Source organism: Heptranchias perlo, chromosome 2 (assembly GCF_035084215.1).
Source record: "Heptranchias perlo isolate sHepPer1 chromosome 2, sHepPer1.hap1, whole genome shotgun sequence".
NCBI classification, from domain to species: domain Eukaryota; kingdom Metazoa; phylum Chordata; class Chondrichthyes; order Hexanchiformes; family Hexanchidae; genus Heptranchias; species Heptranchias perlo.
The window spans coordinates 160,792,889-160,803,011 of NC_090326.1; the positions used below are offsets into that span (position 1 = coordinate 160,792,889).

The 10,123-nt window shown below is 45.4% G+C and overlaps 1 protein-coding gene across 1 annotated transcript in view; it reads right to left on the reverse strand.

Moving 5' to 3' along the window:
• The window catches only part of LOC137334602 (pituitary adenylate cyclase-activating polypeptide type I receptor-like), a 231,867-nt gene extending 222,133 nt beyond the window's left edge, over positions 1-9,734 (reverse strand). The window contains exon 1 of the mRNA XM_067999414.1: positions 9,602-9,734. The gene's annotated coding sequence lies outside the window, so the exon portion shown is untranslated. The remainder of the gene's footprint in view (positions 1-9,601) is intronic.
• Between the last annotated feature and the right edge of the window lie 389 nt (positions 9,735-10,123).

The following is a 10,123-nucleotide window of genomic DNA, read 5'->3' on the forward strand; positions in this document are numbered from 1 at the left end:
CTGAAAACAAGTGTTCTGACTTGTTTTGAGTGGCCATTTTATTTTTTCAACTATTTATACCAAAAAATTCAATTTATAACATTAGAAACACCTGGATCATTCACAACAAAGTCTTCAAACTTACCTATAAAATTGGTCATGTCCTGTTGGGAATCTGTCCAATGCATTTAGTCCCAAGAGGGATCTCATTTCTTGGGGCCTGGGGGTTGTGTTTCGTTCTTGTCCTGCGGCTTGGGCCTCCTCTCCTGGTGTTTTTTGGACCTCAGTATCCATGAAAACCCAATGCCCACATGTTTGTGATGTGATGTTATAGCTTGTTAGGATTTAATTATTGGATTTAAAGATACCCACAGCTATTAAATTTCAATGCAGTACTTAAAGAGTGTTGCATTGTCAGAGGTGCCATTTTTCAGATGAGATATTAAGACAAGGCCCTATTTAATTGATCATGTGGACGTAAAAGATCCCATGGCACTATTTGGAGAAGAGCAAGGAGTTCTCCCAGTGTCCTGGCCAAAATTCCTTCCTCAGTCAACATCACAAAAAATAGAATATCTGGTCAGTCATTTATTTGCTGTTTATGGGACTGTGCTTGTGCAGATTGGCCCCATTTGACTACATAACAATAGTGACTGCACTTTAGAAGTGACCCATTGGTTGTAAAACACTTTGGGATGGCCTGAAAATGCGATAAGGCACCTTGGTGAAAATATTGGCATCCCAGAAACTTTGCTGTGAGCAGAAGGTGGGCAAGAAATGGAGCTAAACGTGGATAGACTATTTCATCATGGAGGTAAGGACAGGAGGGAAGGTGTCAGAAGAAACTTGGGAACAAATTAATGACAATGGGAGAAGATTTCCACTGTGCGTTATGTGTCACAAAATGGTATGTTAGTGTAGTGGTTATGTTACTGGACCAGTAATTCAGAGACCTGGGCCAATAGTAACTGGTTCACTAATGTCCTTCGAGGAAGGAAACCTGCTGTCCTTACCCTGGTCTGGCCTATATGTGACTCCAGTCCCTCATCTACATGGTTTACTCTGAAGTAGCCTAGTGAGCCACTCAGTTGTATCAAACTGCTACCAGCGGTTCAAGATGGCGGCCCACCTCCACCTTCTCAGGGTCAACTGGGGATAGGCAATAAATGCCGGCCTTGCCAATGACGTCCACGTTCCGAGATTGAATACATTTTTTTTAAATATAGAGCAGGTTTGAGTTTGTAATTATAGCATGCTTTGGAAAGCTTCCTGCAATATTGGCAACAAAATTATAAGTAGAACCTCCTATTGATCATATGCTCAAGGTTAGCAAATAGGCAACAAATCAGAGTCTGATAATATAATAAACACAGGGGGTTAAAACATCCCAGAGGTAAACTGGGCAACCTGGAGGCAACAGCCCAGGACAAAGCAGCCCGCTTAATTGGCACCCCATCTACCACCTTCAACCTTCACTCCCTCCACCACCGGCGCACCGTGGCTGCAGTGTGTACCATCTACAAGGTGTACTGCAGCACCTCCCAAACCCGCGACCTCTACCACCTAGAAGGACAAGGGCAGCAGGCACATGGGAACAACACCACCTGCACGTTCCCCTCCGAGTCACACACCATCCCAACTTGGAAATATATCGCCGTTCCTTCATCGTCGCTGGGTCAAAATCCTGGAACTCCCTTCCTAACAGCACTGTGGGAGAACCTTCACCACACGGACAGCAGCGGTTCAAGAAGGCGGCTCATTACCACCTTCTCAAGGGGCAATTAGGGACGGGCAATAAATGCTGGCCTCGCCAGCGACACCCACACCCCATAAATGAATAAAAAATACTTGACATGGAGTGGGAAGCTACAAGCAATTTAGAGATATTAAGTGATTGCTTATCAAGATGAGAGCCCCTTTTTTTCTCTTTACCGGCTCAGTGGGTAGCACTCTTGTCTCTGAATGAGAAGGTCATGGGTTCAAGTCCCTCTCCAAAGACTCGAGCACAAAATCTAGGCTAATACTTTAATACAGTACTGAGAGGGTTTTGCACTGTCGGAGGTGGCGTCTTTCGAATGAGACATTAAACCGAGGCCCCATCTGCCCTCTCAGGTGAATGTAACGGATCCCATGGCACTATTCGAAGATGAGCAGGGGAGTTCTCCCAGGTGTCCTGGTCAATATTTATCCCTCAACCAACATCACTAAAACAGATTATCTGATCGTTATCTCATTGCTGTTTGTGGGGCCTTGCTGTGTGCAATTTGGCTGCCGCTATTCCCTACATTACAACAGTGACTACACTTCAAAAAGTACATCATTCACTGTGAAGTGCTTTGGGACATCCTGAGGTTGTGAACGACGTTGTATAAATGCAAGTCTTTCTTCTTCTTTCTTAAATTTTGCAAAAGAATTCCCCCCCACCTCCCCACCCGGGGCTAGGAGCACAAAGAAAAGGGCAAGGGGCACATGGGATATCATGTTTTAAACAAGAGTCTATAAGGTGTTGACAGGGGCCCAGAACTGGAAGTAAAAATGTGGGAGGTCAGTTTTTGCAGTTAGAAGTTATCTAGAAAGAAAGCTAATGGTAAAACCAAGTGAGTCAGCCCACTAAAACAACAGGGCACGTGATTTGCTTCTACTCCCCCCACCCATCCATTTTTTTCCAAGGGGAGAAGAGAGATTGAGTTAAATAAGTGAAATTTACTTTGCAAGACTTGCATTTCAACAGCGTTATTCGTGACCTCAGGACGTTCCAAGGTGCTTTACAGCCAATGAAGTACTTTTGAAGTGTTGTCACTGTTGTAATGTAGGAAACACAACAGCCAATTTGCGCACAGCAAGCTCCCACAAACAGCGATGCATTGAATTACCAGATAATCGTTTTTTAGTGATGTTGGTTGATGGATAAATATTGGCCAGGACACCAGGGAGAACTCCCCTGCTCATCTTCGAAATAGTACCATGAGATCTTTTACAATCGCCCAAGATGGCAGACGGGGCCTCGGTTTAACGTCTCATCCGAAAGATGGCACTTCTGACAGTGCAGCACTCCCTCAGTACTGCACCGGAATGTCAGCCTAGATTATAAGCTCAAGTCTGTGTGCCTGTCACTCTGAATGTTCACTTGCTGCCTGTGAAATAAAGCAGTGTAACGATTCTTGCCTGGCCTCATCTCACCAAATGTTTCTCAGGCCATCTTCAAAAAACATTGGAGAAGTGCATGCGAGGGCATTTGTGAGAGATGCAATGTCCAGTACAGGTCACAGGGGGTCTTTATTGTTACACCTCTGAGTTATGCTATAGTATAATTAGAAATTGGACAGTATGGGCACACTCCGGAAAATAAGATGCTCAGACCACTTTTGGAAGTGAGTAGCACTGCAGTACCCGAGAGATTATTTACAGCAGACCCAAAATGTGTAAAAGCAAGTCTTTTGTTTTAAATTGAGCAACTTCTGTGGAGTTCCAATGACTGAAAGAATAGGGATGGAGACAAAGTAAAATCAGTTAGTGGTGATTAAGTGATATCGAACCCTGGTTTTCAACAGCTTTCAGCTTGTAAGACAAAGGGGAAGACTGAGGGAGGTAAGGAGTGCCACAGTTTTGAAGTCGTGGCAAAGAAGTTTGCCCGTTTCAGAAAGATGTTCACTTGCCAATTTCCAAATTGGGGGAGGGGTATGAGTTTGAGGGAGGGTGGCAGAGAAAGAATGAATATTATCCATCAGCCCCTTGTGACATTTGATTCAACAGGTTGGCCTCATGTTTTTTAGTTGCTAAGCAACCAAGGATTAACATCAAACACAGGATGCCCTTACTTATAAATCTGGGCCACATATAAGGTGAAAGAGCATAGAATCATAGAAGTTTACAACATGGAAACAGGCCCTTCGGCCCAACATGTCCATGTCACCCAGTTTATACCACTAAGCTAGTCCCAATTGCCTGCACTTGGCCCATATCCCTCTATACCCATCTTACCCATGTAACTGTCCAAATGCTTTTTAAAAGACAAAATTGTACCCGCCTCTACTACTGCCTCTGGCAGCTCATTCCAGACACTCACCACCCTTTGAGTGAAAAAATTGCCCCTCTGGACCCTTTTGTATCTCTCCCCTCTCACCTTAAATCTATGCCCCCTCGTTATAGACTCCCCTACCTTTGGGAAAAGATTTTGACTATCGACCTTATCTATGCCCCTCATTATTTTATAGACTTCTATAAGATCACCCCTAAACCTCCTACTCTCCAGGGAAAAAAGTCTCAGTCTAAATGGCCCCTCCAGTCAATTTTCAGATCAGTTTTGTTGGCACTGAATGAAGCTTGTTGAAATGTTTCACTCATTTCATTGCTCTATTAGATGCCCCTGTACCCAGCCTGGTTATTTGGAAAAGCAACAAAATAATTCATTTATTGACTCATCCACTCGAGATCTTCAATGTGTAACCAGGAAAAAGAAAGACTTACATTTATACAGCGCATTGCATGACCTCAGGACGTCCCAAAGTACTTTACGATCAATGAAGTATTTTTGAAGTGTAGTCACTGTTATAATGTAGGGGAACGTGGCAGCCAATTTACACACAGCCATGTCCCACAAACAGCAATGAGATAAATGACCACATAATCTGTTTCTTTAGCGATGCTGGTTGAGGGATAAATATCCGCCAGGACACCGGGGACAACTCCCCTGCTCTGCTTCGAAATATTGCCCGTGGGATCGTTTACATCCACCTGAGAGAGCAGACGGGGCCTTGGTTTAACTTTGCACCTGCCAGACGGCACCTCCGACAGTGCAGCACTCCCTCGGTACGGCACTGAAGTGTCAGCCTAGATTATGTGCTCAAGTCTCTGCAGTGGGACTTGTAGCCACAACATTCTGACTCAGAGGTGAGAGTGCTACTAACTGAGCCACAGCTGACGATATTGAGTTTATATAGAGCATTAGTTCAGTTCCATCTGAACTACTCGTGTGTAATTCTAGTCACCTTGCTACAGTGGAGATATGCTAGCCTGGGAGAGAGCATTGAGGAGAGCAACTGAACTGATACTGAGGAGTAGGTAGCTGAGCGAGGGGGCAACTGGGAATAGTGAAGTAAACATGGCCTAGGAGAAACCTTCCTGCGGTTTCCAAAATCTTAATGAACACTGATAAAAAGAACCACATTTTCTGCAACCAGGGCCATGGGTGCAGGCTCAGAAAGGGAAGGGGAACAAGCCAGGACTAGATTGAACTACCTCACACAGGGAGAACTTGTGGAACAGGCTACCCGGCAAGGCAGAGGTCAGACAGTGTCAGCAAATTCAAAAGGGAGCATTTTCTCCCCTTGAAAGAAGTGATTGAGAGGTGTAAGAGATATAGAATGGAGGGATTTACCCCTTTAACTTTGGGCCGGCCCATTTGGACCCCTTTGATCCCTCCCTGAGTCCTGTGCATCCCTATGTGCCTCTTTATCCATTGCTTTTAAGAATGGCTGCATATTGTGACACCACCAATTGCAGCCAGAATCATAGTAGGTACAGTACAGGAGGCCATTCAGCCCATCGTGCCTGTGCTGGCTCTTTGAAAGATGTAAGGAATCTTACAACACCAGGTTATAGTCCAACAGTTTTATTTGAAAATCACAAGCTTTCAGAGGCTTTCTCCTTCGTCAGGTGAGTATGGGATTCCATGAAGGTTACCGCATATATAGTCAGAGAACAATGCCTGGTGATTACAGATAATCTTTCCAACTGCCTGTTGTCAAGGCAATCAAAGTGTTCAGACAAGAGACATTACATACAGGACTACTGAATATACAAACAGTCAGAACCCAAAGACAGAGAGAGAGAGAGAGAGAAACATCCGAAATGAAGAGAAAGAGAGAGAATGACCAGTTGTACTAAAAACAGATAACTCAAGATCTTGGGTTCATGTCACGCTACATGTAACCCCACCAGCGAGAAAAGAGTTATCTGTTTTTAATACAACTGGTCATTCTCTCTCTTTCTCTTCCTTTCGGATGTTTCTCTCTCTCTCTCTCTCTCTGTCTTTGGTTCTGACTGTTTGTATATTCAGTAGTCCTGTATGTAATGTCTCTCTGTCTGAACACTTTGATTGCCTTGACAACGGGCAGTTGGAAAGATTATCTGTAATCACCAGGTATTGTTCTCTGACTATATATGCGGTACCCTTCATGGAATCCCACACTCACCTGACGAAGGAGAAAGCCTCCGAAAGCTTGTGATTTTCAAATAAAACTGTTGGACTATAACCTGGTGTTGTAAGATTCCTTACATTTGTCCACCCCAGTCCATCACCGGCATCTCCACATCATGGCTCTTTGAAAGAACTATCCAATTAGTCCCATTCCCTTGCTCTTTCCCCACAGCCTTGTAATTTTTTTCCCGTCAAGTATTTATTCAATTCCCTTTTGAAAGTTATTATTGAATCTGCTTCCACCGCCCTTTCAGGCAGCGCATTCCAGATCATAACAACTCACTGCGTAAAAAAAATGTTTCCTCATGTTGTCTCTGGCTCTTTTGCCGATCACCTTAAATCTGTGTCCTCTGGTTACCAACCCTTCTGCCACTGGAAACAGTTTCTCCCTATTTACTCTATCAAAACCGTTTATAATTTTGAACACCTCTATCAAATCTCCCCTTAACCTCCTCTATTCTGGAGATGATTGGATAATTCACCCGTCAATCACGCCTAGAGACCACACTGCTGTAAGTGACTGGGATTGATTTTACGCACATAATTTGTATTATGTAACTATCCTCCACTCACTGCATTTTGCTGGAGAAATCACCCTATTTTTATTGGGAGATATTGCTGCAGTTTCGGTCACAAGTTTTGTTTGCTGTAGTTTGTAGGGACTCTTTTGAAAATAGACTCTGTAGACTGTCGTAGTGCGCTGCTTAAACAGACTCGTTTGCTGAATAAATAGACTTTGTTTGCTGTAAAATAGACTGTCTGCTGTGAGTCCTGCTGTAAGTCCGGCCCCGCCTTCAACTCACTGGCTGACACAGTGCAACTCAATGGCTGGCTGACACAGTGCGACTCAATGTCTGGCTGACACAGTGCGACTCAATGTCTGGCTGACACAGTGCGACTCAATGGCTGGCTGACACAGTGCAACTCAATGTCTGGCTGACACAGTGCGACTCAATGGCTGGGTGACACAGTGCGACCCAATGGCTGGCTGACACAGTGCGACTCAATGGCTGGCTGACACAGTGCGACCCAATGGCTGGCTGACACAGTGCGACTCAATGGCTGGCTGACACAGTGCAACTCAATGGCTGGCTGACCCAGTGCAACTCAATGGCTGGGTGACACAGTGCAACTCAATGGCTGGCTGACACAGTGCAACTCAATGGCTGGCTGACACAGTGCAACTCAATGGCTGGCTGACACAGTGCAACTCAATGGCTGGCTGACACAGTGCAACTCAATGGCTGGCTGACACAGTGCAACTCAATGGCTGGCTGACACAGTGCAACTCAATGGCTGGGTGACACAGTGCAACTCAATGGCTGGCTGACATAGTGCAACTCAATGGCTGGCTGACACAGTGCAACCCAATGGCTGGGTGACACAGTGCAACTCAATGGCTGGCTGACCCAGTGCAACTCAATGGCTGGCTGACACAGTGCAACCCAATGGCTGGCTGACACAGTGCAACTCAATGGCTGGCTGACCCAGTGCAACTCAATGGCTGGCTGACACAGTGCAACCCAATGTCTGGCCGACACAGTGCGACCCAATGTCTGGCCGACACAGTGCAACCCAATGGCTGGCTGACACAGTGGTGTCAGTAGACACTCTGATCAAGAACTGGGACAGACAAATTCCAACAGGTTGCCCTCCACTTTTACCCCAAGGTAAGCGAGCGGGGATTTCATTAAGTGCCGCAAAATTTCCAGCAGTGGAGTCTACAGATGTGCCTGAGGAGCAATGATAATGCATTTTGGAGGTCCATCATGGAGGAGAGAAGGGACGGGAGGCAAATAGCAAGATCACTCTTTCATAGTATCTGCATCATCTTGGATTCTATGCAGCAGCCCCGTTGGGTGTAGGTGGAGATGTGAGCTTTACTCATTTGCCATTTAAACAGCGCACTGCCATCTCTGGGCGATTTAAACCAGAGGCAATCTGAATTCCAATAATATTGACACAGAAGATAAAGCAAAGGTGAAAGCAAAGGACCTGCATTTATATAGCGCCTTTCACAACCTCAGGGCCTGGCAAAACGCTTTGCAACCAATGAAGTACTTTGTGAAGTGTAGTCACTGTTGTAATGCAGCAGCCAATTTGCGCACAGCAAGATCCCACAAACAGCAACGTGATAATGACCAGATCATCTGTTTTAGTGATGTTGGTTGATTAGGAGAATGCGGGCATTTTGCGACTTGATCGCATCACTCTTCATAAATGCAAGATTTCTCTTTAACAGTCAGGACTCTTGACTACAAATACTCAAGTGCAAGTTGTAAGGAGAGCCTGGTATTCCTGAGCACGGCGAGTTTAAATATACCGGAACGCTTTGATCGCGGTGCCGTTCGCAGTTATGGAGAGCTGGCGATAGCGGCGAGGAGGGACCTTCCACTAAATGGTAATGAGTGTATTATTATGGACTATGTGCGCCGTGTTCCTCTCTCGCTCTCTCTCTCACACGGCACAGCTCAAATACACAAACGTCAACCAGCTTCAGAGAGACAACCGCAAGTCTTTGCAATGGAATTTCACCCCACAGTGAGTTACTGAAAATGACAAATGTTTTAATTTCCAACTCCCCAGCCAGTTCCTCTTCACATCTGTCTCGCCTTGGAAGTATTTACACTTCCCACCAATTCGATTCCCAAAACGCTTCGAGAAGGTTAAACATGAAAATGAGAGATACACGGGGGAAATTTTGGTTTTTGCCCTTTCATTAAAATAATGTGCTATTTCATCCCCCTCACCCCCCTCCCCTCCTCTCCAAATAGCAATAAATGAGCTGTTAAAAAAAAGGGGGGAATTGTCTGCTTTCTGTCTCAGTTCAAATCCAGTTTTTGCATGCGGTATATGTTTGAAGGAAAATAAAAGCCAGACTATGTAGACACCTTATTTATCAATACTGGTCGATTGCATTAGAATTGCACCAAAGCAAAGCTACAGAAAAAAAAAACAAGACACCTTTTCGTATCGGTGCGGGAGCATGTCGTAGAACTGAGACACTAAGAAGCAGAGACCAGATAAAATCTCCAAATACAATCATTGCAAAAAAAAAAAAGCGTGCATTAAGTCATAAAAATAAATAAATACGAGCGCATCAAGATAAGGGGAGAGGAGGAGGAGGGGGAAAGAGTCTCAGCCTTGTGCCGATCAACTCACTGCAGCCTTTCCCGCTCTCTGTCCATTCATACCACAAGCACGTCCAACTTCCCATCAATATCACACCGCCAAGTGTCAATTCCAAGACCCCGAAACTGACCAAGAAAGAGAGAGCCAGGCGGCAGCCTCTTCCTTTATACCCCCTTTCCCTCCTCCCCACCTCTTCTCATTCAACCTTTATTTCTGCCCGAGGGGGGAAAAATAAATAAAACACAGACACACACACACACAGGAGAGAAAAACTTTCTGAATTTCACCCACCGTGAGTGGCGTCTTTCGGTCAGATTCCAGCCAGCTGCCCACCGACTCTTCACCTTGTGCTGGTCGCAGTAGAACAGGGGAGGGTGGTTTGGGGGGAGAGGGATAGAGAGAGAGAGAGAGAGAAGTAGTCAAGTCACGTCTCCCATGCAATGACAGAAATGTATAAATTATATATTTAGTGAAACATCTCCCAAAAGGCGCAATAATATATTTGCAAAGCAGGACTGCCTTGAAATTACTAAGGGGGCGGCGGCGACAACAGCCCTCCCTCGCCTCTCCTCCTCCTCTCCTTCTCCCCTTCCCTTAAAGGGCAGGAGAGCTGTCAAATCGGCGTTTCCCTCCTTCCAATCGGCGCAGTGGGCGGGTGGGAATATGTTAATAAAACGCCTTGAAATCAGCGCTTCATCCAATTCGCGGTGTGAGGATACAGGAGCTGAGAACACCCGCCAGGGAGTCCTGTTAAAGGTACAAGAGACTCAACGCACAAACTGCTAGGCTGATTTTTTTTAAAAAATATTTGCT